This window comes from Ictidomys tridecemlineatus, chromosome 9 (assembly GCF_052094955.1).
Source record: "Ictidomys tridecemlineatus isolate mIctTri1 chromosome 9, mIctTri1.hap1, whole genome shotgun sequence".
Classification (NCBI taxonomy): Eukaryota; Metazoa; Chordata; class Mammalia; order Rodentia; family Sciuridae; genus Ictidomys; species Ictidomys tridecemlineatus.
The window spans coordinates 123350476-123371937 of NC_135485.1; the positions used below are offsets into that span (position 1 = coordinate 123350476).

Genomic DNA, 21462 nt, shown 5'->3' on the forward strand with positions numbered 1-21462 from the left:
TCCCGCGGGGCTCCCCGCCCTCTTGGTGTCACTGAGACACGGAGCTCACCTTATAGGCCTTCTCGGGCCAGGGCAGCCCCCAAGCTGCAAGGACTCCCAGAAGTCGACCCTTGTCACTCTCCCCGACGGTTGTGGATTTCTTCATTCTGTTCCGCAGAACGAAGCCCCAGAATGCAGACGAGAGCCATGTCTGCATCCTACCTGTGGCCCAGGATCAAGGACGCTGAGGACGCCTGCCATCTGTCCATCTGTCCGTCCCTGCCTTAGCTCTCCTGCTCCCCCAGCTCCTGGGGCAATGCAGACGGAAGGCTGCTGGGGAGAGGCGCAGGAGCCTTCAGCCTCGAGGCCACCGCAGAGAACATCTTCGCCAAACTATCGGCACACGTTCTCATTTTCTCCTGACTCTCGCCAATGGCTTATTCTGGATTGATAAATTTCACAAAGGAGTGGTGACAGTACAACTCGGGTGTGAACTCTGGGAAGGAAAAACAAAAGTGAGCTTTTTAACCCACTGTTGGCCCAACCACCAGCAATTAATCATGCTGATTCTCCTCTGGAGTTAGGGACTAGAGCCCTAACCAACTCCAGACCACTCTCACTTCACTTGGTCCCTCGGTGCTGTGGTTTGAAGATATTGTTTGTCTCACTCAAAGAGGGTGATGGAATTGGGAGGTATTAAAACCTTTAAGAGGTGGAGACCAGTGGGAGGTTCTTTGGTCAACTGGGAGGAGGCCCACACAAGAGGCTGAGCTTTGTCATTTGGACTTTCAGCCTCCAAAACCGTGAGCTAAATAAACCTCTCTTCTGTATAAATGTGGAATGTTTCAGGCATTTTGTTACGGCAACAGAAAACAGACTAATACACCCGCAGATATCTTAAGTGTCTGGCAGGTGAGCCTGGACTCTGGTGCTGTCTTCAAACCATTGGGTTCTATGAGAAAATGTCTATTTCAACTGAATTTGCAATCTTGATCACTCATGGAGGCAGTGAGTGACTTTGATGTTGTTCTAAAGACACTCTATCCTTTTCTGCCTACCCTTGAAGCAGGAAGTGTCCCACCTTGTATATTCGTTAGTGGCCAGACTACATTGTGTCATGCATGACTGATCAGATGAAAATTATGAGCAATGCATGCTACCAGCTCTTCCTTGACCTGTGATCTTGTAAAAGCAGATATTTCACGAAGCCAGGGGGAATACTTTCTCTTTTTTTTAATATTTGTTTTTTAGTTGTAGTTGGACACAGTACCTTTATTTTATTTATTTACATGTGGTGCTGAGGATTGAACCCAGGGCCTCTCATGTGCTAGGTAAGAGATCTACCACTGAGCCCCAGCCCCAGCCCAGGGGGGAGCCCTTTCCTTGTCAAGATGGTGGGGTGACTGCCTCTGTCACCTGGGCACGTCCCAGGGTTTTTCAGGGCTAGTATTTTTTAGGCAACAGCATTCTTGGCATGTCTCACAGATTTTGAAAAGGCTACAGGGTAATATACCATCTATCTAGACATTTAAAAGGCATTTTTAAAATGCCAAATGTCTGTTCTCTATATGATCGGTGAGCTTCTGCACTTCATTTCCACTTTATTTAACTCCATGGAAGAGGGCTCCTTGGAAGCACCTGTACAGAGAGGATGGAAAACTTGGTTGTAGTTCACCCATTTTTCTGCGAGACCTGGGCCAACTTTCAACCTGTCCCGAGTTTCTCTGCACTTAACTGATCATCCTCGACGGCTGGGTGGAGTGTGCTTGCCATAGCTCTGCTCTGAGGAAGAAATGGGAGCTTGTGGGGGGACACACAACAGCGGGAAGACATCGTCTGCCCAACAAAGCTCTTGCTTCCCGTTGTGATGAGTTCCATAGTTTCCAGGATGCCATTTGCCACTTCTGATAACGTGTGCTTTGTTATATCGTCCCAGCATTGGACAAATGACCTCAGACGTTAGGTCTTATTTAAAGGAGGTGAACGTGGAGCGGAAGGCTCTTGCTGGATTCATAAAGCTGCCTGTGGATGGGCTGTAATTTGGTACTAGAACTTTCTATTCAGCATTCACTTTGTCTTTGAAATACTTGATTCATAAAAAGGAAGAACTGTGGTTTGTTTGAGTAGCCCACAATCCACATCAGAGGAACAAGAGGCCCACGTCACACTAGCCAAAGACCCGGGGCTCTCCTAGCTCCGTTTCGTCATATAAGATTGGATGAGTATTTAATGACAACTAGGGATACCAACTAGCCATGGATGTGTGACTAAGGAAAGCGACCCAACTTGATGGAATAGAAAACCAAAGTACAAGGCGCCACAAGGAAAAGCACCAATATTTCAACCAGGCAATTATTCAATAACTCTTGATTGAATTGATAATCACTTTTCTCAAAAATATTTATTTATTTATTTATTTTGTCTCCAACACCAGGCCAGATGCTAGGAATACAGGAATGAACAGGACCGTCATGAAGGTCACAGTCAGAGTGGAGCACCCGGAAATAAACCAGTGATGATAGCCACAAAGACAAGCCCCCGACGGGAGAGTCCTGGGGGAGCGCCCAGGAGGGGCCGCCAGCTCAGCGGGGTGGAGAGGAAGGGCAGAGCAGAGAGAACTTTCTTCTAGTCAGAGCAAACTTTCTCTTTTGTCTAGCGTCTGCTGAGTTCTGATGGCATTGCAGCCAACAGCCGAGGACAGTGTCAGTCTGGTGCATGACCCACTCTGATGCAGAGAACTCTCTGCAAACAGAAGACGAGCACTGAGCAAGTCGTTGAGTGCTAGTGGGATTCAGAAGTCAGCGGGAGTCATCAGAAAGGTGGACCCGAGGATTCTATGTGGGTCTTGGAGCACTGCAAAGGTTTGTCCAGGTAGACCTCAGTGGGGAAGACCCTCTATGCAGAAAAACTGACTTACAAGAACAAGAGAGGACTGGGATGCTTCAAGGTCAAAAAGTAGAATGTCCATTTAATAAGTGGTTATTAGTAGGTACACAGTTCTGTAGGAAAAACAAAGGAGTCTATGACGTGGTTCTACCCTCAGGTGCAGGGATCAGCAAACTTCTTTGTAACCGGTCACATAATAAATATTTTAGACTTTTGTGGGTCATACAGAATTGCACATAGGTCATGGTTTGGTGACCTCTGCCCTAAAGACTCGTATTATCACTTAGAACACAAAGTAGATACAGAAAGTTATAAAACAAAATGACTCCGCCTGAGGTCTTCAAAGACAAGTCAAATCATCGGCCCTGGGCTGAGGCGGGAGAGGGCCTTGGATGCCAGGCTCACTGTTGGATTGTCATTGGGTAAGCAGCGAGGCACCAGTGATGATTCTGAGCAAGGGATTGCTTCTTGCAAGATTAACTTCACAAAAGGAGAGCAGAGTAGATGAGGGTGTCCAGAGCCTGTGGGCAGGTAAACTGGTAAGGTCTCTTGGTGCTACCCAAAGCCCCAAGTGAGAACTCAGGTTGTGCAGTTAGTGGGGGAAATGGAGTGGGCAAGGCCAGGTGAGGGCTGTGGTTTGGATGTAAGGTGTCTCCAGAAAACTCCTGTGTTTGTGCAGAAACATCCAGGAGTGACGGGACTGGATTGTGAGAGCTGCAGCCTAATCAGTCTTCCACAGTGTGGATGGACTGACTGGGGGTAACGGAGGCAGGTGGGGTGGACTAGGGAGGTGGGTCCCCGGGGGGGTGCCCTGGAAGGGTGGTCTTCCCTGTGGTCCCTTCTCCCTCCCTCTCTCTACCTCCTGGCTCTGCCATGACTTGAGCCGCTTTCCTCCCCTGGACCCTTCCACCATGACGCTCTGCTTCACCTTGGCCCAGAGGAATACGGTCAACCATCTATGGACCAAGACCCCTGAAACCATGAGCCCCAAATACACTCTTCCTTCTCCAAGCTGTCCTGGTCCAGTGTTTTGGTCACAGTGATGCAAAAGCTGACTTAAAACAGTGAGGAACACTTCACATAGTTTGAAGACTGGATGTGAGGCTTGTGAGAAGGAAAGGAGCCAAAGACAATTCCACGGTGACAAAATGGTGGCACTGGATGAACGGATGGGAACCCTGGGAAAGGAGAGTGCTTTGAAGAGACAGACTTAGTCAGCCTAGTGCCTGCTGGGTTTGAATATTCCATCCTCATGAGAGTGCCGGAATGCAATACCTGGAGGAGAGCTCATCTGTGGCCAGTGAGAAAGGTTGGAAAGATGGCAGCAATGAGTGCTAATGGCTGCCATTGTTAGGCCCGGCATTGCGCTGGAGATTTTACAGGCTTTATCTCCTTTAATCATCCCTACACTCCTCTGGGGTATATGTTGTTGTCCTTGTTTTATAGATATAGAGACTGAGCCTTAGAGAAGTTAAGTGATTTTTCCAGGGTCACACAGTCTGTAAGGTGTTACTGCACTATTAGAAGCCCTGTCTCTCTGCCTCCTGAGGCTGTGCTCATACACCAGAGTATTCTGCCCTGTGGCTAAGTGGAATTCTCCTGAGGGCAGAAGCTTTCACTAGTACACTAGGCTGTCAAAAATTGAGCCCGTGTTCACTCTTGTATTCCCAATGTACATGGAAAATCCCCCTTTTCTTTTCTAAATTAGCCAGAAACCCACATGGGTGCTGCTCATGGTCTGGCTTCTCTCTTGAAGGCTTCCTCCTCTTCTACAGTCTGCAAAGAGACCCAGGGGCCGATGGCATAGTCCACATGCTTGCTCCAGTTGACACGGGATTCCTCCAATCAGTCAGCCCCTCACCTATGGGCTGAGTGTCCAGGCTTCGGGTGGTGAAGAGTTGGCCATGTCCCCAGCACTGGCAGCTGGGGTCTGTTAGTGCCTCACGCGTGCCCCTCCACTTCAGCTCCCATTGGTAGATGGCAAAACACGCCACGATTCTCCCCCTTCCTGCATCCACGTGACTCTGAAATGCCCTCCATCAGGAGCGGGGTCTGCCTGCCAACCCTCCACGTCTGGGCTGATCTTGTGAACCAGTTGGACACTAGACTATGGTGGGGGTCATATTTTACCAGGACTAAGCCTAGGCTTCCAGAGTCCCTGCACACACACATTCATTGTCTAGGACACCGCTCTCTGTCACACGGAGAGCCCGAGCTGGCCTGCTGCAGAATAAGAAACCTTGTGGGCCATCAATGTGCCGCCCACTGTCCCAGCCAAGTCCTCAGACTTGAGAGAACCCAGCCAAGGTCCACACAACCCTAACCAGCGCTCACTGAAGGGGGCCCAGGAAGCCAGCTGGGCCCAGACTGACCCAGGACTAGCAGAATCTTGAGCTCGATGTTTGCTTTTCTTTTTTAAACCACTAAGTTTTGATCTCATAGAACTTTCTAATCCAACTCCATCTGCATTTGAAAAGCCCTCAGCAAACCACGTTTAGCTCTGGAACTTCCTGGTTTCCCAATATTTGAGACCTCGGAGATTCAGCCACTTACCTCTGGCTGCTAAGAGTCCTCTCTGGTACTGAGACAGGAAGGCAGAGCCAGCCTCTCTCTACCTCCAACTTCCCCTCGCAGATGAAAGGGCTCTAATTAAAAGGCAGGAAAGATCAGATACCTCTGGAGTTCACTGCCAAAGGTGTCGAAAAACCTCAAAGTTGCTTTGCTTCTGACTATTCATACATCAGAAGACTAATTAACTATGACAAGCTGACCACTGGAAACCATTTTCATAGGGATGACATGATGATGGATGGGTCCATGCTGTTACAGTGTCATTGCTAAAAAAGATGTGACGAGTCCAAGTTCCAATTACTTAGATGAACATACAATGTAGAGGTCTCTTTCATGCCACAGAACCCCATTGCAATAGGCTGACAGCTGTCACCTTTTCTGTATTTAAGAGCCACATTCATGGGCTGGTGACATACTGAGCTATGCAAGTGAGGCTGGCTCTCTGTCTGGCAGCTGGAACCAGACCCAGCTAGATCTTGGGGCTTCAAGGCCTTGGAGACCAAACGCAGCTAGCACAATGGAAAAACCCAACCCGGCACAGCTTCCCTTCCAAACTGGGACGTGTGTGCACACATGTGTGTTTGTGAGAGTGTGTATATGTGTGTGCACACATCGGGGAGGGGAACTGCCTAATGCTGTGCCACCAAGTGAAAACCGCTCATCAGGGCCAATCTTACCTCGTCACTGGATGGCTTTTATGGGGGTCTGTGGGTGTGTGACGTGTAGGGCAAAGCTCACCTCCATGTCACATCTAGACTTTTGAGCAGAATTTAGAAAACAAGTCTCAGAAGGTCTTAAGTGTGAGGTGGGCAAGAGTTTTCTTAAAGACAGAGAACAAATATTTGAGACTTTGAGGCCGAGAGACAATAGCAATGATATTATTTTGTTGTTTATATAATCAATGTACCCATGCAAAAATGTAAAAGCCATTCTTAGCTCGCTGGCTGTAAAAAAAAAAAAAAAAAAAAAACAAAGGCATAGTTAGCTGGCTGGATTTGGCCTGCAGGCCACAGATTGCTAACACTTGCCTTAAATAAACAGAACTGTTGGATTTCTCACTGGCATTTTATTTCTTCAGGAAAAGCATATATATAAAGCATATTTTAATGTAACATATTAATGTAATATATTGCATATTACAGTGCTATTAAATATATTAGAAAATATATGACACACATTATATATATATATATATATATATATATATATATATATTTCTTTTTTGGGGGGGCATAGATATTGAACCCAGTGTCACTTAACCACTGAGCCTTATCCCCATCCCTTTTTATATTTTATTTAGACAGGGTCACAACAGTTTAGGGCCTAGCTAGGTTGCTGAGGCTGGCTTTGAACTCAAACCTCTTGCCTCAGCCTTCCGAGCCGCTGGGATTACAGGCATGCGCCCTCTCACGTCCAGCTGTAAACATATTAATAACATATCACATATATGAATATACTAACATGTTAATATAATGATATGATAATATATACTATAGTAATAAATTATATACAGTAACACATCAATTATTGTTTCTTCCAAGTAACATCACAAACTGGTGTTTTTCCCCCAAACAAAAGTTAAAGCTCCCTTATTTGGTTCCTGATGTTACCTGCTAACTCACACTCACCTAAATCTCCCAGTTTTATAAAACAAGGGTGCTGGATTAGGGTGAAGAGCATTTGTCTAAAAGGAATGCGTGATCCCAGACTTAGTGCTTTCTCTGTGCAACTCAGCTCGCCACTCAGCCAAGCCGCACCCTGCCAAGCCTCACCCCGCCTTCATCAGACCACTCACCGAAGCCCCGCCTCTGCTTTCATTGCATGCAAGGGAGTTCTGGAGATTTCTATTTTAGGCATCTGCTGACCTAAATGTCTTTTCTATAAGAAACTTAAATACTTGGTGACATTAACATTTGAAATCTAGCATTTTTAATAGGTAAATACATTTCCATGTTGGAGAATCAAATCTACATGTAGAATGCTTCTGAGAGATCTGGCTCCCACTCTGCCCCTCCCCACTGGAGATGACCCTGTGTGTGCTTCCAGGGGTTCTTTATGCAAATGAAGCAGAAATCCTTGCTCCTCTATTTCATTTTCCAAAGGTGCCAGTGATGTACGCCATTGTGTACCTTATTCTGGTTTCTCACTTAGAGTCTACTCTGGAACGTTTCCCCTATCAGCTCATGAGACGGAGCATTGAGATCCAGCAGATTTACCGTGTAAATCATTTACTGAGACGTTTTAACTCTGGGTGCAGAATTGAACTAATCCCAATCGCCGCAAACTGTCTCGGAATCCGCCTCTTTCCTCACTGGGGTGAGGAAGCGGATTCTAAACTTGGACACTCTGATTAGAAAGGAGACACTTTGGCTTTCCAGAGTGGATGCAAACCTTGTTCCACAGTGTCTCCCAGGGAGGACGTGGGCCTCTAGAGGCTCGGGCTGGGGCAGTCATGTGCTGGCAGGGAACAGGCCGTCTACACTCACACTAGCCCCTTTCTCTTTGGTGTTGGGGTAAGAACAAGGAATGGGAAGGAGGGATTTCTCCTGACGTGGCTGCCATGGAGAAGCACAGGAGGGATCCGCCGCTGGCTGTTCATCTGGCGCATTGCTGGTGGGCTTCATGCAGACAGGTGGGGCAGCTTTTCTGTTGACAGTGGTTATAGGAATAAAATGCTGCAAAGGTGGCATGAAACTCAAATAATGGCAGCTTTGCTAAGAAAGAAGCAATGAGAAGCCTGACGCGGTCCCAGTGGTCCTAGCCACTGTCGGTGGCGTAAGCTCTGTCTGACTTGTCACTCTTCCTTCTCTGGGGTAGGGCGAGCTGCTGGAGCCAGCTGTTTCATCCAAGTTGCAAGAAATATGAAAGAGTAAAAGAGCAAGAGGAGGGAAGAATGTTGCCTTTTTCTCTTATAAGAGAAAAAAGAAAACCTTTTCCAAAATACCCTGCAGGTCTCCACTCCTGGGCCAGATTTCTTTAAAAAAAACAAACAACCTGAGCTACAGCTAGGCAATGTAGTTTTTAGCCAGGTAAATCGCTTCCTCCAGCAGAATGGGGGTCCTCTTCGTAAGGAAGGTGAGAGTGGCTGCTAAGCAAACAGCAAACCATCTTCACAGTTCCCAGGAAGATTCGGCCACATGTTCCAGTGTCCTGCAGCTTGTGCACCTCGCGCTACCCTCTCTCCATGCCTCTTGCGATGGGCAGCCTGCAAGCTCATCTGGCCTCAGAATCCACGGGAACAGGCAGCATCTGCCCTCAGCACGGCTCCAGATTAGCAGACAAGGAGCATGTCATCCCGCTAGCCCCAGGGGTTCTCTCTCTGAATGTCACCCCAGGTCAGGGGCTCGGCAAACAACTAAATGAAGTGGGGTGGTTTGGCCGGTCCAAACTATGAGGGATCCATAAGGAATCCCTCCCTCTTCTTTCACAAACACCACACATTCCACCAAGGAAGCAGCCCTCCACCTACGTCACCTAAGGGTGGGTAGGAGGGTGGGGCTGGAACCAGGCACAAGGGATAGTCATTTCCTTTCTTTCTTTCTCTTTTTTTTTTTGGTACTCCTGGGTGCTTAACCACTCAGCCACATCCCCAGCCATTTTTATTTTTCATTTTGAGACAGGGTCTTGCTAAGTTGCCTCAGGCCTTGCTAAGTTGCTAAGGCTGGCTTTGAACTCCTGATCCTCCTGCCTCAGCTTCCTGAGCCACTAGGATTACGTGTGTGCACCACCACACCTGGCAATTTCTTAAGCTTGGATTGACATCAATTTGGAGCCTTTTATTCCCTTAGTCATTAGGCAAACCTCTGGAGCGACCAGGCAATCCCCTGGGTTCCCATCATCCCCACAGGGACTTGAGTTATGCTTGGTGTCAGTGGCTCCTGGTACCCCATTATGCTCCGTGTGGATTTTTTCCTGACTTCTCTGCCTTCAACAAAAGATGCCGCCCCACCCCCAGCCCGGATAATGCATTCTGAGGTCACATTCTGTCATTCAAGCCCTGCCCAGAGAGGCACCAGACAGAAATGTACACGTGAGCTCCCTCAGACCAGAAGGAAGCCCCGTGCTGAAACCAAGTCCAGTTAATGGGTTTGAACAGGAGCTGGGCTTCCAGCCTCACTGCTTCTCTCTTTTTAAAGAGCTCTGGGTTGATAAGTCATTATCCAGGACAACACCATAATCCCTCTTGCAAGCAACACGCCTGGTTTACTTGCTCTTGAACTCTGAACTTTGTTTAATGCAGATGGGATCTGGGGGCTCCAGGAGGGCACCCAGGTGTTGGTAAGTCTGAGGTGCACCTGGGAGCAGAGAGCGCAGGCGCTCAAGCCCTCTCTTCATCTGCTAAAGGCCTGTCTCCGGCCTCCCTCTTTCATCCCCAGCTGCCACTACCTGCTCCCAACTTCCTTCCTCTGGGGACACAACTCTTCCCTACCTCAGACCTTTATTCTTTGACTGCCACAGCGATTTGGGTCGTTTTATCCTGAAATCCACAAGTGAGCAACATGTACAGCCCAGCCCAAGTGTCACCAGGAGGAACCGAATCCACCAAGTATTCCTGGCCAAAGGACTTCACTCATTAACAAGACTTATTTTATTTAAATGAGCTGAGCTACAGCTAGTCAATGTACCTTTTAGTGAGACATTGATTCAGCAAGAAGAATCGGGGTTCTTAGTAAGGAAGAGAGTGCGAGTGGATGTTAAGTAGACAATAAACCATCTTCTCCCCAGAGTTCTTTGCAAGAGAGTCACATTTTCTGGTGCACAACCAGTTCGTGACCTTACAGCATTCTGTGTGGGTCCCTTGCAAATCGGGAGAGGCTTGGAGCTGGACCCTCGACCCACATAGATCAGTGAGAGTGAGTTCCAGGTGTGAGGAGTCCCACGGGGACATATGCACCAATGGCTGTTCAGAATCCTACAGGGATCCTGGAGCTGTGTTCATGCTGCTGTGTTCATTATTATTCGGTCTATGCAATGAGCATCCTGGGTGCAGTGTAGACGACCCGAGTTTAGGACCTGGAAGCCAGGTCCCTCAGTCCAGCGCCACCTCTGTTGGCACGGGCTCACAGCTGTCACCGCGCACCCTCCCCAGTGATCCCAGCGCATGCATCCCCAGCACAGGGTGCCCTTCCTTTTGAAAAGGGGAGGCTGATTCTGTGCCCTGATCAGATGAACTGGTTGGGCACCGAAGATGGTTTCATTATTGAACTGTTAAAAGGAGAAGAGAGACAGGACTCACACTCTACATGGTTTACAGTTTGGAGTGGGTTGGTGGGTTGGTTGGGTTTTCTGGAAACTTTAGAAAAACTCCCTGCCAGGCCAAGGGTGGGGTGGAAAGGCGCCCCTCCACGGTCCCAGATGCCCGGCAGCCTCATCCACGAGGCCTGGGTCGGATTAACACGTCTGAAGCTGCACCTCTGGTCTAATCCACAGTCAGAGGGGCACCCGCACAGCCTTTCATGTGGCTGCTTAAAAATCGCTGGAGCAGGACCAAAGGAAAACTTGAAAGCTGACATCATTGAACTTCCTAAGCTGAAAATCACCTCTCTCTGCTGAATGGAGAAAACAAAGATTTGCCTGAACTGCCAAAGCAGCACCCAGAGGAGCCCCAAGTTTTCTTAAGCGAGACTCATTATGATTCCCTGAAAAGCTCCTGTAGAAAGAGCCCAGGATGGAGCTGGGGAAAACCAAGGCAGGTGATTGTTTAATGGAGGATAAGATACTTTGGAATTGATTTTGCTAGAGTTTAAAACCCTGCAGTAGCTTCCAGCTGCGGACTGGATGTTTATATTCCCCTAAACTCCTGTTCAAGCGTAAGCCCCTCGCCCTGGATGAGGAGGCTGGGTCTTTGGAGATGACCAAAGGGGTTAGAGAGGGTAATGAGGGTGGGGCCCTTGTGATGGATCCCTGCCCTTGTAAGACACCCCTCTGCCATCTGAGGATGTGGGCAGAAGGTGTCCTGTCTGCATGGCAGGGAGAGAGCTCTCCAGAAGCCAACCCTGCCAGCTCTTGGACTTCCAAATTCCAGAACTGTGAAAAATAAATATCTGTTATTTAAGCCACTCAATTTGCAATATTTTGTCATGGTAGTCTGAACTAAGATTCTCCATGTTTCAGAAGCCAACATCTACCTACAGACTCTGAGTCACCTCCTTAACTTACTCCCCCTCATTTTCTCTGTTCTAGCCCACTGGCCTCCAGCATATACTGGGCATACTCCTACCCCAGGGCCTTTGCACTGGCTGCTCCCTCACTCACATTAACATCCCCCAGGTTTCTGCTTAGTGTCACCTTCCATTGTGAATTTCCCTCACTTTATCAGAAAGTCACAATAGATGTTTGGCTGAATCTTCTGATTTATTTATCTCCATAGCATTTGTTTGTTTGTTTGTTTGTTTTGGGCAATGCTGGGGATTTGCCCCAAGGTCTTACATGCTAGGCAGCTCTACCTTCCCTACTAGATCATAACTGTCCTAAGAACTAGCAATTTTATGTTTACGGTGACCACCTGAGCACCGATACATAGTAAGCCCTCCACACACTGTTTTACTGAATGAATCAATGAATTAAGCCCAGCCTCAATGCACGTAAGTCTGAGGTCTAGACTCATCTATACGCATTGTGCAGTCTCCATTGTATTTGCCAAGTATTTGTTCCCATCCATCGGGTCTTCCAGAAGGTTCCACGGTGGGTCCAGGTTTGCTAGGTGCATGGGGCAGGTGGGAGGCAGGGCCGACCCTCAGCACAGGGCAGGAGGTTCCAAGAGGAAGCCACAGCACGAGGAAGCCCACAGAGACCCACTCCAGAGGGTGTGAGTGTCCACAGTGACGCCAGCGCACTCTGGGTGTTCCTGGGCATCGCCAGGAGGTGGGCCTGGCAGGAAGGAATTCAGATGCCAGGCAATGCCCGGGCAAGCTGTGGGCTCCAGGAAATGTGTCCGTATATGGCAGGAACCTGGCCCTGGGGGACCCCGGGCTGATTCACTCCTAGAGAAGGACGTTGACCAGCACCCTGGAAGGTCCCAAGGCCTTCAGAGGGCAGTTCTAGAAGAGCCTCCAACAGGGTCCAAACCCAAACCTAGGGGGCGTGTCACCCCAGGGAAGTCACCTGGGGATGGGGAAGAAGCAAGAGGCTGGTGAGTGGAAGCCACAGCCGCCTCCTGTCACACTCTCAGATCCGGGCCATTGGTGGCTGCTCTCCAGGGTCACTTCCTTAACACACTCCGGTCACCGAGCTTCTCCTCTCCGTTTCTGGTGCCCTATTCTATTCTACAGAGGAATCTCAGCTCACCGCTTGAAACAGCGTTGCTTTAATGAAAGCCCATTCAGGGTCCAGAGGACTCGGCACCCCTGGAGTCGGAGCTAACGTCCCTTCAGAGCCCCAGCCCCATGTGCGTTAATAAACTCTGTCTTAAAAAAGAGAAAGAAAGCTGGGTGCGGGGGCACACACCTATAATCCCAGCAGCTCGGGAGGCTGAGGCAGGAGAATGGCGAGTTCAAAGCCAGCCTCAGCAAAAACAGGTGCCAAGCAACTCAGTGAGACCCTGTCTCTAAATAAAACACAAAATAGGGCTGGGGATGTGGCTCAGTGGTCGAGTGCCCCTGAGTTCAATATCCGGTACCCCCAGCCCCACCCAAAGAGAAAGGAAAACCCTCACCTTTCTTTCAGAACCACCATAAACTACTTCTTTATTTTTTTGTCAGTTTTATCAACATTTTTTTTAAGAGCTGGGCTCAGCTTTATTGTTTGTTTGTTTGTTTGTTTTTTGTTTGTTTTCTGTGCCTTTTCAAGTAAAAAGAACCTTTATTCCCCCTGGTCCTTACCTGGTAAATCCTGGGCTTCTGAATAGGATGTTCCTGGGGAGCCCTGAGTCTCAGCTAGCACCCCAGTGCCGGGGCTGCCTGAGTCAGGGAACCTGTTCCTGCAGAGGTGACAAGCCCCTTGGAGACTTCCATATTGATAAGGGTACAGATGTTTGGAAAGAGGGACAAAAGAAAGAAGAGAAAACACTTCCAAAGACTCCGCTGTTTCCCATGTGTTCGCACTGCTCCGTTCAGCTCCCGTTCAGCTCTGTTTCCTATTCCGGGACCTTGACCTCTCAGAACAGATTGCTTTCATCTCATTCATTCCCAGCCTCCAGGGGCCTGCCCCACGAGCTCACCCAGGGTCTCTTTTGGCCAAGGGTCTCCAAGCTGCTGACAAACCTCTAGTCGTTCTCATAGTGCTCCTTCTGTCCCTGCCCACCCATCTCCTCTCGCACGGTTAACCCTGTCCTCCAGGGAGGGAGACCAAACCCTCAAACAGTCTTTCCTTGTATTGTCTTTTTTGGGGGGAGTAGGGGGATGCTGAAAATTAATTCAGGGCATTGCCCACTGAGCCACATCCCAGCCCTATTTTGTATTTTATTTAGAGACAGGGTCTCACTGAGTTGCTGAGCACCTCCCTTTTGCTGAGGCTGGCTTTGAACTCTCCATCCTCCTGCCTCAGCCTCCCAAGATTACAGGCATGGGGCCTTGCGTCTGGCTTAATCATTTCTTATACCAAAATAAAAAGGGCCTGGTCTTGGGTCCATGCTCAACCCAGGTTCCAGGGACAGAAAGGATGGATGGTCCTGCCCTGCTCAGGTGCCTGCACTACAGCCACAGCCAATCCCCCTGGTGCAGGCCTGGACCCTTTGAGCCCCGGTGTGACACGCCCCAAGGTCCTGGGACGGACCACTTTGGAGGCCCTGGGCTTGTTCCCATCCTCATCCTACAGCTGCATCACCAAGGCCCCAAGTCTCCAGCTGCTCCCAGTCTCCACCCCCACAGGCTGGACTCTGCCTTGCCCCCCTCACATGGTTCTGGCCTCCTGAAGCAGTCAGCTCCTCCAGCCTCGGCTCTGATCAACCTCCAGGGCCAGGCTTGCGCGTGCCCAGGCCCATTTCTCCACGGGACCCTCCCCTGGCCCTGGCCGGGAAGACGCAGAGCAGCGCCGCCCGCAGTCCACTCTCTTGCACTGCCCAGCCTCTGGGTCTCCTGGGGTGGCACCTGCTGGGGATGGCCCTTCCTGAAGAGGTGCTTCTGCTCCTCAGCCTCCCAGGAGAGAATCTGCTCCTCTTTTCTTCATATTTTTCAGAGCCAGCCGGAGCCAATTCCCAACCACCGTATCTCTGCTACAACTTTGCGCCGCTTTTCAAGGTGGATTTTATGGTTGTTCGCAGCGGAGAGCGCCCCTAGCTCTGGCTTCCCTCCCCTCCCACCAAGAGCCAGGCTTGACAAAGTAATTCCCAACACCCGCCCGGGCTCCTGCCAGCAGGATGAGCATCAGCGGTTCAGATATAATACAATAAAAAACTCCAGCTTGTTTTCTCGCTGTGGCCTTGTAGCTAAGTGCTAATGGTGTCTTCTGGTGAATTGATGAGGTCTGTTGGCTGGCTTTCTAACACCCTGGCCCATCTGCAATTATGGAGTACCTGCTGCTTTTCTGTCTTCTTACCTAATCATTCCATAGCTCCTTAAGGCAAGGGAAGACACTGCCATCCACTCCTCTGTTTGAAGATGAAGAAACTAAGACATTTCCTGCAAAAAGCCCAGAGCAGAATGGAGCCCATGACCTTCTGGGCTGTACGAGAGCACTTTACCCACAGTCCTCTGCGGCAGTCCCCTGCAGCCTGCTGACACTCCTGATGGCATTTTGTGATCCCGCTATGGTACAACTGGGTGGGCCAGGTCCCTCCATTATGGCTGGCTGGTGGCCTACAAGGGAGCCCGGTGAAAATTTGCCCAATCAAGCCAAGCCCATGGCTCAGGAACTTTGAATGCACAATACACAGGGGTAGGTCGTTTTCTACAGGAGCTGCAGAAATTACAGAGCAGGGACAGAGTAACTGAGCTGGCATAAAGGAGGAACAGGGAAGTTCCAGAATGTGCTCACAGTTAGATTGGGGGCTCTTCAAATTATCCTGGAGGCCTTTGGAAGTCTCTGTGTTCCTCATTTTCTCTTGAATCCTTACGATCAGTTCTCATTGCTAAAGATAATCCAAACGTTGGAATCTGAAAGAACCCAGCAAACATGTCAGCCACACTGGTTAAAGGAAAAAATTAACGTCTGTGTTTTGTTTGCTAACATCCATTTCACTAGCACCACGGAAGACGTTGGGAATCGTATCAGGGTTTGTGCTTTTTAAACATGCAGGTGGCCATCCAGCAGCCTTCTGGAATCAAACCTCAGTTCAACTGGTCGCAATAGTGACTAGACGTGCGGCTCTTAGCACAGCATCTGCAAGCCACCGAGGACTCCAGTAAACGTAAAAGTTTTCATTTGGATGTTGAAAGTTATTGGCAGAAGACAGGAGAAATGGAGGCTGGGGTTTCTGGAGGAAAGACAGTGGGAGCGCCCCTCTGGGAAGGTGGCCCGGGGCCTCAGGCCTGTGGGAGCAGGCTCCGTCCCTCGCCCCCAGGCATCCCAAAGGGCTGAGGAACAGCTCCCAACCTTCAGACCAGACCCCTCTCTAGCTCCTCCTGGTCCCTCTGATGATCCATTTTTTCTCCAGGGCAATATTGAAACAGAAGAAAGGAAGTGGATGAAGGAGGCGGACACAGGGAACATTCCAGAAGTTGGGGGTCCAGGCCATGGCACAAAAAAAAAAAAAAAAAGAAGAACAAAATCTCAATGGGAAGGGTGCCAGGAATGAGAGACAAGAGCAGTAAACTGGGCCCAATCTGAACCCCAGAGAGGTGACGACTCAGAGACTCTAAAGTTACTTTGACCCCTTTTAGTTTTGGGTCGTCCATCACTGGGTGCAAAACCTGTCCCAGAGTCATGAACACATGTGACGGGCCAGAGTTTGGAGGACTGACTGGGTCAGAGGCCTCAAAACACAGGTTCCTATCTCACTCCTCAGCATATACCCAAAGGACTTAAAATCCGCATACCACAGGGACACAGCCACGTCAGGGACACAGCCATGTCAGTGTCTATAGCTGCTCAATTCACAATAGCTAAACTGTGAAGCCAACGTAGGTGCCCTTCAATAGATGAAAGGATAAATAAAATGTGGTGTATATACACAATGGAATATTACTCAAGTTTAAAAAGAACGAAATTATGGCATTTGCAGGTAAACGGATGGAACCGGAGAACATCATGCTACGTGAAATAAGCCAATCCCAAAGAACCAAAGGCCAGTGTTCTCTCTGACATGTGAATGCTAACACACAATGGGGGGGAGAGAAGAGCAGAGTTCACTGGATTAGACAAAGGGGAATGAGGGGAAGGGTGGGGGTGGGAATGGGAAAGAAGGAGAATGAACTGGACATCACTTCCCTGTGTTCATATATGAATACACAACCAGGGAAACTCCACATCACGTACAAGCACAAGGATGGGAATACACTCCACGTATGTATGTCAAAATACACTCTACTGTCATGGACATCTAAAGAGAACACTTAAAAAAAGATGCAGTTTCCCTACTTTTAAACCTTTAGGCCAGCAATTGGACACAGGCCCTCCTAGGGGCCCTTGGTCCACCCCACCTGCACACCTCCACACCTGCACACCTCCACTCTGTGCTTTTGAATAGTTCCTTGGGTCTATCGGGTCATGGTCCATCAGCCAGAAAGAAGCGTGGCCCCAGCCAGGGTCCTGCACCTTGCACCATGGTCTCTGGATCATCTGCAGGAGAGGAAGGTCTCTGAGGCTAAGGCTGCATCAGAACCGACTCCCTGCTCCTCTTCAGGTCAGGATAGTTCATCTACCTTCAGAGGAACATGAGAGGACAACCTGCAGGTCTAGGGCTGAGGCCTGGCATCTCACATGCCTTACCTAATCTTCATCAAGCCCTACAGAAGCCTTACTCCTCTACTGACCCATGTTACGGGTGAAGAAACTGAGGTGCTGCAGATTAAACCTCTTCTTCAAAGCGGCAGAGCAAGTGAAGGCATTTAAGACCCAAGACCACCTGACAGCACATCCCAACCTGTTCCCCAGCCCCACAGCACCACCCAGCACTGCCCATGTTTGTAACCACGTGTGTCCCCCTGGGTCCTTCGCATTCTCACACGTAGCCCAGTATTGGATGGTGAGTGTGTGTGGTTTATTTTAGATTTTCCTTTTCAATCATCCCAATTATGCAGCTTTGTTCTTTCGCCCCATGTACCATCCACATTCAACAACTCATCTAGAAGTTCACTCCACTTCAAACACCTTGGTTGGAGGCATCAAGGTCACTCTATTGAATTCCTACAAAATTACTCTGCCCCACTATATAGCAACAGCTGGATTTAAAACCTTCTGTGCCTCAAACACTGCCATGGCTCCCTGTCTTAGTTAGTTTCAGTTGCTATAACAGAATACCTGAGACTGGGTCCTTTAAAAAAGAAAACAGGTTAATTTTGGCTTATGGTACCAGAAGCTGGAAAGTTCAAGATCTGGCAACTGTAGCTGGTGAAGGACTTGTGCCACTTCAACTCATGCCAGAAAGCAGAAGGGAAAACAGCATACAAAAGAGACAAAACATGAAGGGCAGCTTCACTCTGTAACAACTCCTCTAACAAGAGCGAATGTGGTGCTGCCAGGAAGCCCTCTTCCACTCATGAGGACTCGGCCCCCAGGACCCAAACGCCCTCCACTAGCCCCTGGCCCCAGCACTGCCACCCTGGGGGCTAATCTTCCAACATACAAATTCCAGGAGAATGTTCAAACCCCAGCACCCCACCGTCCTCCCACAGTGAGAGCCGAGTCCCTGAGGTGAGCACACTTCCCCTCCGTCTGCGCCCTGAGCACTTTCCCCCAGAGATCCAGCTCGCCCCCGCCCCGGGCTGCCACTCACCACCTTCTCCCGAGCCTCCCCTGCCTACTCTGAACCCCACATTTCTGACTCCTCTTACCCTTCTCCTGCTCTTCTCGGCCACTTACAGCCTCCCAGTTTGCTTGTCCGTCGTGCTGTGACGTGCCATCTGTCACCCTCTGCTAGAGCAAAATGCCGTAAGCACAGGGGTCTTGGTTTTGGTTACTGATGACCCCGAGTGTCCACTACCAGCCCACGGCAGGCGGGCCCTGCAGCCTAGTGGGAGGACACTGGGAATGGACGGGTGTAGAAATGACAGGGTCCCAAAGGCTTTGTGCTCGCCTCTCCCTGGGCATGTCTGGCCACAGCTGCAATCCATCGCCCCCAGTGTCCACTTCTGGGGCAGGATGTTGGTACAACTTCACTGCCTCTGTGTCCCTCCTTAAATCCCTCTCTCTGGGAGGAACCCACCAGGGATGCAGCCTCTCCATGAGGCCTCTGAGCCTTCAGTTCTGTGATAAATGCAGAACATTTCCTCTCGCAAAAGGGCACTCCTCTGTTTCCTCCATCCCACACGGAATGAAGCTGGGAGGCCTCTGCCACTCCAGCCCAGTGAGACAACACAGCGCAAATCCCAAAGTGCGTTAATAGACAGAGTCCCCCACCCCACAGCCCCCCTGTACTGCCGTCAGAAATGGCTAACAATGGCTAACATCCTCAGAAGAGCACAGGCTTAAAATCGAATGTGGGTTCATGTTCATAACAAGAGGGATAATTACTTTCTCCGCAAACATTTACACTTAATTTCTGAAGCTCATTATTTATTATATTTTGCCTTACTTGGTGGCCTGGGTAAATTGTTTACATTTAACAGGTTGTTTGACTCTCTCAAGTCTTGTGTCTCCTACTTGGGAAGTCAAAGCAACACTTTTGATCAAAGTGGAACACTTTAATTAAAAACCATGAAATTCCCCTCAAGGAAATAATTACACCTAAAAGCACAGTTAACAGATTTTCTTGTTGTTCCTCCCGGTTCTTGACATTGGCCCAGTTTGGTCACTATCTTGCTATGATGTATTTATCCAAACCCGATGTTCTGCTGCTCACTTCGCTACGCAACCGAAGGGAGGGCCAAGATCATCCTCAAATCATCTTGGGAGCTGCCCACCAATGAGGAGTCTCTGGGGGCCCCAATTCAGAATCCAAAACGTGGAAAAGCTTCCTGGTAGGAATCAGATAGGGAACAAGTACATTAGTGACTTCCTCCAGAAGGGCTGAGCAGGGGACATTGGACATGGTGGTATTTAGTCTAAAATATGCACTTGGCTAAAAAAGGAGAGAACTGGTAGTTAACTGAGCATTTGATGTGGAGGGTCCAGCAAGGACCTTGCTAGTCTTACTCATGATTTTATCGATGGTACATGGCATGGTACCAAGAACATAGTAGGTGCTAATAAAAATCAGCTGAACAAATGTACCTACTGTATGCTAATCACCTTCCTTGCAGTCAACATATAACTCACTCCTTACAAAACCAGGTGAACAGGGTACTATCCGTCCTATCTGGCAAATGAGCATACTGATAGTCTGAGAAGTAAATTGCAATTAGCCAGGAAGGACAAAAAAAAAAAAAAGAAAAAAGAAAAGAAAAGCCTGGAAATCAGGTTTGTTTAGCTCCAAAGCTCTTGCCTATTGCATGACCCACTGTGGCCAGGTAGACGGGTTGTGGTGGGCTCAGACTATACCAGTTACTGTCTTTCTCAGCCCCATCCCACTACACTGACTAAAGGCACCTACCCTTCAAGTTCGGCCCACTCACCTCCTCCAAGACCCCCCTTCACCCATCTTCATTAGAAAGTAGATTCTGGAATACACCACAGAGTCCTGAATTAGGATTCTGTGGTAGTCAGGAGAGCCCCATCCATCCACCTGTTCACAGCGCTGTAGAATCCTCATCCTGTCTGCTTTCTTCCCAAGTTTGCAAGACCCAAGTTCTCCTGGAATCCTTGTCTCTTTTAGAAGGGGACCCTAATGACCTGCCTAGTCCTAGTTAATTCCCTTCCCAGGCTCTCCAGCCATAACCCCACATGTCTTTCCCCTGACCCCCACCCCAAACATGTCCAAGACCTTCTATTCCCCTGGATTCATCATCCCAGTTTACTAACTGGTCTTCTGGCTTCAAGAATTAATAGTTCCAGCCTCCAGATGACTCCCAGTCTGACATATTAAAGCACACATGGAGCATCGTCGGTGTTAGTTAGCTTTCCAACATGATGACAGAAGGCCTGATATGATCAACCTACGAAGAAGAAAAGGTCTAGCTGGGCAGTGGTGCACACCTGTGATCCCAGCACTTGGGAGGCTGAGGCAGGAGGATTGCAAGTTCAAAGCCAGCCTCAGCAACTTAACAAGGCCCTAAGCAACTCAACGAGAACTTGTCTCAAAATTAAAAAAAGACTGGGGATGTGGCCAGAAACTAAAGAGACAGAAAAGGGCTGGGATCCCAATATCCCCTTCAAGGGTACTCCCTGATGGACGTAACTTCTTTCCACTAGGTCCCACCTCCTAAAGATTCCACCACCTGTGGCCTGGAAACCAGGCCACCAAATGTGGGCTTTTGGAGGATATTCAAGATCCAAACTCTAGCCAGGTGTAGGGTGGTGCACACTGGTAATCCCAGCAGCTCAGAGGCTGAGGCAGGCAGATCGTGAGTTCAAAGTCAGCCTCAACAAAAGTGAGGCACTAAGCAACTCAGTGATATCCTGTTCTAAATAAAATACAAAATAGGGCTGGGGATGTGGTAGTGGTCAAGTGCCCCTGAGTTCAATCCCCAGTACTCCTCTAACCAAAAAAATCTAAATTATAGCAATGTCACAGCCTAGGTGAAAATCTTTACAGAGGCCCCCATCACTTACAGATTACAGTCCCAGCTTCTGGGAGAGCACATTCGCCTTTCCATGATCTGTTTCCACCTGTTTCTCTGGCCTCATGTCTCACAAGCCACCCTGCTTCCAAGTGTCTTTGAAGTTCTTGCTCTGTCCTCTGCTTAGAATGTCCTTCCCACCACTTAAAAACTATGGTCCCATTTGTCTCTTTCTCTGAATTTCAGCCCAGATATCACCTCTGCAAAGCCTCTCCTCAGTTTCCTCAGTTTCCACACTGGGTGGAAAAACTATGCCAGGCACTCATAGAAACTTGAGCAGGCTATGCCAAAGTCACCTTGTAAGTTCCTCACGGGAAGAGCCAAGTTTGACTCC

The 21462-nt window shown here is 49.1% G+C and overlaps 1 long non-coding RNA gene across 2 annotated transcripts in view; it reads right to left on the reverse strand.

Moving 5' to 3' along the window:
- LOC120892581 (uncharacterized) overlaps positions 1 to 21462 on the reverse strand; it is a 133812-nt gene that overhangs the window by 3711 nt on the left and 108639 nt on the right. For both annotated transcript variants that reach the window (XR_005737318.2, XR_005737317.2), the window contains exon 6: positions 50 to 15467. This is a non-coding gene — a long non-coding RNA (uncharacterized LOC120892581). The remainder of the gene's footprint in view (positions 1 to 49; positions 15468 to 21462) is intronic.